Here is a 6000-nt window from a genome sequence, read left to right as displayed (position 1 = left end):
AAACCCACCCCCAATGACACACTTCCTCTGTCTTTTTAAGGATTCCTATTACTGTGAAGAGACACCATGACTGTACCATGACTCTTTTAAGGGGAAGCATCTAATTCGGGTTGGCTTACAGTTTTAGAGGTTGGGTTCATATTGTCATGGTGGGAATCATGGCAGTGAGCAGACAGACAAGGTGCTAGAGAACGAGTTCTACATATTAGGGTTGTACATATTGATCCACAGGCAACAGAAAGTGACTGCTTGTCATATTGGATGTAGCTTGAGCATACATGAGACCTCAAAACCTGCCTGAACACACTTCCTCCTACAATAGCACATCTTGCACTAGTGCCACTCCCTATGGGCCAACCATTCAAGCACATGAGTCTGTAAGAACCACTCCTATTCAGAAACCAAGTCTTCACTATACGAACCTTTGGAAGGAAAACTTCATACCCAAACCTCACCAGACTGGAATTACATAGGACATCTAAGTAACTGCTTTGTTTCTAATAGAAAGAGCAACAAAGAAGGGAACACTGAATTGGCCTCTAATAAGCAGTATGATATCAAATGTCTGACATTTTTGAAGTTCAGTTTTCCCACTTGTAAACAAGGACAGCCACATCTCCTTCGAGGCTTCTTGTACACCTCATGTGGGTTAACATGGAAGTTACTGAGAGCTTATTGGAGTGTGGCGATCCTAAAAATCGTGGTTTCCTCGTTTTCATCAGGTTTGGGATCCAGAGTTCTACTCTTTTATGAACCTCCCAACCTAAGAATTCACATACAATGGATACTCAGTTCTGAATGACTACATCAAAATATCTTGACAAGATAAGAAATATGTAAGTATTGATCACTATTTCTGAGTAAGCTACATTTCTGTGATATAGCTATAGATCTACAGAAAGGATAGATGAAGGAGAGAAACAATACATATTTATGACTTAGGCCGAAATTAACTTTAATAGATCTAGAAGAAAAAATCTTTTAATTGGCCAAATGTAAGTTCAAAACCTCTCCTTCTCAAAATGTTGAACTTAAATAATACCCAAATTCACAAGAGTTATGTTAGTACAACGTTGGAATTCAGTATTTATTTGCTTATCTAAAGGACTTTTTAAAAGCAAATCTTATATGATTTGCTTATGATTTTAATAATTTGGCTAATCACCTCATTTGGAATATGACACTTTTTTCAGCTTTAAAATAGTGTAAGAAAATCAATATTCTCTTGCTACCTCTTTATCTATTGCCACTACATGTTGCTCTTGCATATTCTACCCATAACTTCGCATAAACAGAACACCAAGCTAGGTGTGGTGGTGCACGCTTAGTCCCAACATTTAGGAAGCAGGGGCAGGAGGATCTGTGTGAATTCAAGGCTATCCTGGTCTACATAGTCAATTCTAGGTCAGCCAGGGATGCATAAATAAAACACTACCACGAAGAATAAGGAGAAGAATGTATTTATCTAATTATTCTCTAACGATAAAAAACTTGAAGTAAAATATAGGGTTAAGAACCTGAAAGGTTAGAGAAGCAACAGACCAGCCACCAGCGATCTCCTGTGTCTTTCGTTTTTCCATCTGAAAGAGTGAGATTCTCTCTCAGCTCTGTCTTACTACTTCCTGTCTCCTACCTGTCTTTAGTCCTCCAAAACCTCTATGGTTAATTTTGGTCAGCTAAATTTTGACCAGTTCTGCCCTCTGACTCCAAGTAAGCTTTATTGTCAGAATACAATCAAAATACCACACAACAGAAAAAGGAAGAGGAGGAGGACGTGGTGGAAGAGGAGGAGGAGGTGGGGGAAGAGGAGGAGACTCAAAGTGCCACCCATACTGTCATCATTTGAGCCTGCCATAATAATATTGTTACAAAATGAACTAAATTTGCATATGAAATACAGCAAGAAAAGTAATCCCTGTCCATGTTAAATCGTTGTTTTTCCTAAACTCAAGTTTCCTTTTATTCCACACACCATGAAGGGTGTTTTTCTGCGTGAATAATTACCTGTACTCAGGCACTTACATGAAAGACAAAAACAAAAACAGACAAACAAAAACCCTTGAATTAACAGGGTTACCTGTAATATTGTCTCTATTCTCTCTATCACTTTTCTTGTCTGTTTCTAAACTGTATGGCTGCCAAAAACACCAAATCTCTGCACATTCCTATTCTCCTGCTATTTCCCTTGCACCTCACCAGCCTCCCCGACTGCAAAGGGCACGTGCTAATGCTCCATGTCACCATGAGCACACAAAAGACTGACTGAAAGGGCTATCATTCCATTAAGGAAATGACCATGGGAGGTTTTTCAGCAGAAAACCTGCACAGTCTGATCAGGTGCCCTGTTAGCATAGGCGCTACCCCTTCTACCTCCTAAACTGGCTGTTCCGGGTAAACCGCTTACAGTGCTGACAGCATGAAGCACCACAAAATCCCATAGGTGAAAACTGTTATGCATTCAAATACCCAGTTCTATTTCAGTCCACACCTCTGACTGTAGGTCGGGGTTTGCCTGAAGGTAGGTCATTGAGAGTCAATGCAAATGAGGGAAGTTCTTCAGCAGTCAAAACCAAAATTAACTTGGGGAACTTTGTGAGCGTAGATCTTTCTCAAAACAACACTACCGATGCCCTTTGGGAGGTAGCACCATCATCCAGGTGCTAAGCCGAAGGCTCCAGGTTGATTACCGAACTGGGTTTACCCCAGTAGACACTTTATGCCAACTCCTCTTGACTGTTGTCACTGTAAGGGGAAATGTCGACACAGAATACACGCTACAATATGGTAATTGCATTGGTAGGCTTTCTTCTATGTAAGTATATCATTCCCTGGGTCCTGTCTGTAGCTCATGATGCTCTCACACCTGAGATCCTCCTGTCTTGACCTCCCAAGGGCTGAGGTTATTAGCAGGTACCACCAAGCCCAGCTCAAGGGGACTCATCTTCTCCAAATTATGACTGGAAGCTGATTTTACAATGGTGTTTTCCTTTCAGGCTGTGGTAGCCACTTCTATCCCAATCCCAAAGTACATGTATAGTTTTAAGTGTATTAAAATACATGATGTATTTTAATGGAAAATCCATGTAAGTGCTAAAGTCAAAAATGAGAACTTATGCTGGTAACTGGGGAGATTTTTCTGCTACTTAAATGGTCAAAGAAACTCAATTAAAAACAATGAAGACAGGGCTCCCTCAATAATCATAACTTGTCCTATGCCATAAACTTGTTTAAACATTATATACATGGATATAATACATATTAATATGTGGCACACGTGCGCGCACACACACATACACACACACACACACACATATATATATATATATATATATATATATATATATTTGTAACATTTATGAACCTACTTAAGGCACTGAATTATTAGAAAGGCCTCTTGACTACTCCCCCATTTAAATCTGAAAAACTGTGATACAAAAGGGTAAATAATTTACATTAGGACAAATAATTAAAAAGTAATGGAACCAGGATTTAATCTCTTATTTTCAGGATCCAGAACTTTGCATTGGCTCACTTAGTCACAATGCTTCTCACGAAAGAGTGAGATCTTTCATTTGAAAACAGGTTGCAAGGCCTGGTGGTCCACCCCTCCACTCTCTGCGCCTCTCTCAGCAGAGCAGTTCTGTGTTTTACAGAATCTCCAGCGCTCGCCCTTTAGACACCAATAGTGATTTCCAAGCTAACCAAACTGCCTCACTTAGTTCTCCATCTCCAGTCCTTTAGACATCTTTCAGTTCCAAGTGGTACGAAATCAATAAGATGTATGTGGCCAGAAAGCTTAAAAAACGATTGGTACCATCATCTCAGGAGGACAAGTGGTGATGTGAGGACCCAGAGGAGAAAAGAGAAGGAATGTGTGTGTGTGCGCGCGCGTGTGTGTGTGCGCGTGTGTTCTGAGGTACTCCTAATCCTAGGAGAGATCTGTACTTCTGTAACTTGAAACAGTAGACACACCTGATCTCGGGGAGAGCAGTGTTTTCTGGAGCTGCTGATGAGTAGAGGGACAAAACCTAGAGACCTCCACAGCTGGTTTGGATTGGGTTTTGTGGTCCTGCACAAAAGAATCCTAAGCTATACTTGGAAAACGCAGGTAAATGGCTTGAAATTCCACCCATTTTGGTGTTGAAAGGGATAGACTAAAAGAATCGGAAGTATTGTCACTGAAACCAGAAAACAATAATTCAGAAAAATCTTCCGAAGGTAGTAGGAAACCCATTGAACCAATGAAAGCGTTTCAGTAAAGCAGTATGTCGCTGAATGAAAATGTGGTATACTACCAACTCCACAATTAAATTTACAAACAAAAAGATTACATAAAGAAGGAAGACCCCAGTGCCATAAATGCCATAAAGAGGAGATTCTTGGGAACATGGACAATTTAAAGAAATATATGCACCACAATGGAGGACATAGGACTTTTCTAGATGAGCATGGTGTCACTTTCCCATAATCAGTACTCCACATGCTGAGACAATAGGAGGTTCAAGGTTAGGACCCCTGTGGTACATAGCAACACCTTGTCTCAGAGGAAGAGGAACAGGAGGAGTCTTTTCCTAAATTAAATGAAAATATTAAACATAAAATATAAGACATCTGAGTTCATAAAATATTTTCCTGTAGATGCTGGAAATGGCATGGTCAAAGAGGAACATTTATTCAATGCTAGTGGAAGTGAAAATCAATACAGCCATTATGGATATTAGTTAGGGGTTCCAAAAAAACTAAAAATTGAGCGTGACCCATCTATAACATTTTTGATCATATACCTAAGGAACTTCACATCTCAGCTCAGATATATTTGTAGATCCATCCTTATTGCTGGATATTCCCAATAGCAAGGAAACACAACCAGGGTAAGTGTCCCCCAAGAGACTAATGGATAATAAAAATGTGGTACATATATAAAATGAAATACTATTCAACTGTGAAGAAAAATGAAGCTGTGAAGTTTGTAGGAAAATGGACACACCTGGGAAATAAAATATGAAGTGAGGTGACCCAAACTCAGAAATAAAATAAACCACACACATGTTCTTCCTTCCTAGGGGATCTTCACCTATAATATATGTGTAAGCAGGCTTAAGTGAGAGTGAAATCTAAAGTTTGGAGAAGAGACCAGCAGAGAGTAACATAAGGGATAGCAAGGGTGGAGCACAAGAAAAAGGATGCGAGAAAGAGGGAGGATAGGAAGCCTCTTTTTCTAGTTTCAGCTCTGCCATTTCTTTTTCCCTATAGTAGATACGTGAATTCAACATTCTTTGTACTGAGGCAGCAAGAACCATGTTTTTCATCCAAAATAACCCGAATGTGTTGTTCCCTTGTGGCAGTGATTGTGAAGGTCAGGCTTTCTTCTGAAATCCATTGACCGTCAGAGCAGTCGGAGACAGGCTTGACGAGTCACTAAGCACAACTGTTGCACTTACCCAGTTGGAAAACATAATTTTTTAAGAACATTATTTTGGGGAAAAGTTTTTATAACGTTAGACATGCCCCCTTTACTTCTGTTTTAAACTATACCAAATCATTCTATTAGAGGATAAATATGCAAAATGTATTGCTATACATAAAATAAGTGTGTTTTTAAACTTATTATAGAAGATAAGCATTGTCAACATTCATAGAATACGCAAGAATGAGCCCTAATATAAATACCAATACCAGTTCATAGAGCAAAAACTCCTGTGTGTGTGCTATCAATAAGGGAGAGAGTTATAAAGACAGTGGGGTTATAGGAATCGTCTCTACTTTCCACTCAATTTTCCTCTGCACCTAGGAATGCTCTAAAAATTATGTCAATTTCAAATACGACCGAAATGGGGCCTTTCAGGCTTTCAGGAGGTACAGATGCTGGCCATATGTGAACCTGACCATCTGAACTTGATCTTTGTAGCCCACTGTCGATAACGGACATGGAGCGCTAACTCCCCGAAGTTGTCCTCCGTCCTTCGTATGTACCACACGGCTCACATGAGTCCGAACACC

This window comes from Myodes glareolus, chromosome 12 (genome assembly GCF_982192425.1).
Source record: "Myodes glareolus chromosome 12, mMyoGla1.1, whole genome shotgun sequence".
Taxonomy (NCBI): Eukaryota; Metazoa; Chordata; class Mammalia; order Rodentia; family Cricetidae; genus Myodes; species Myodes glareolus.
Note: the sequence above shows the minus strand (reverse complement) of the source record.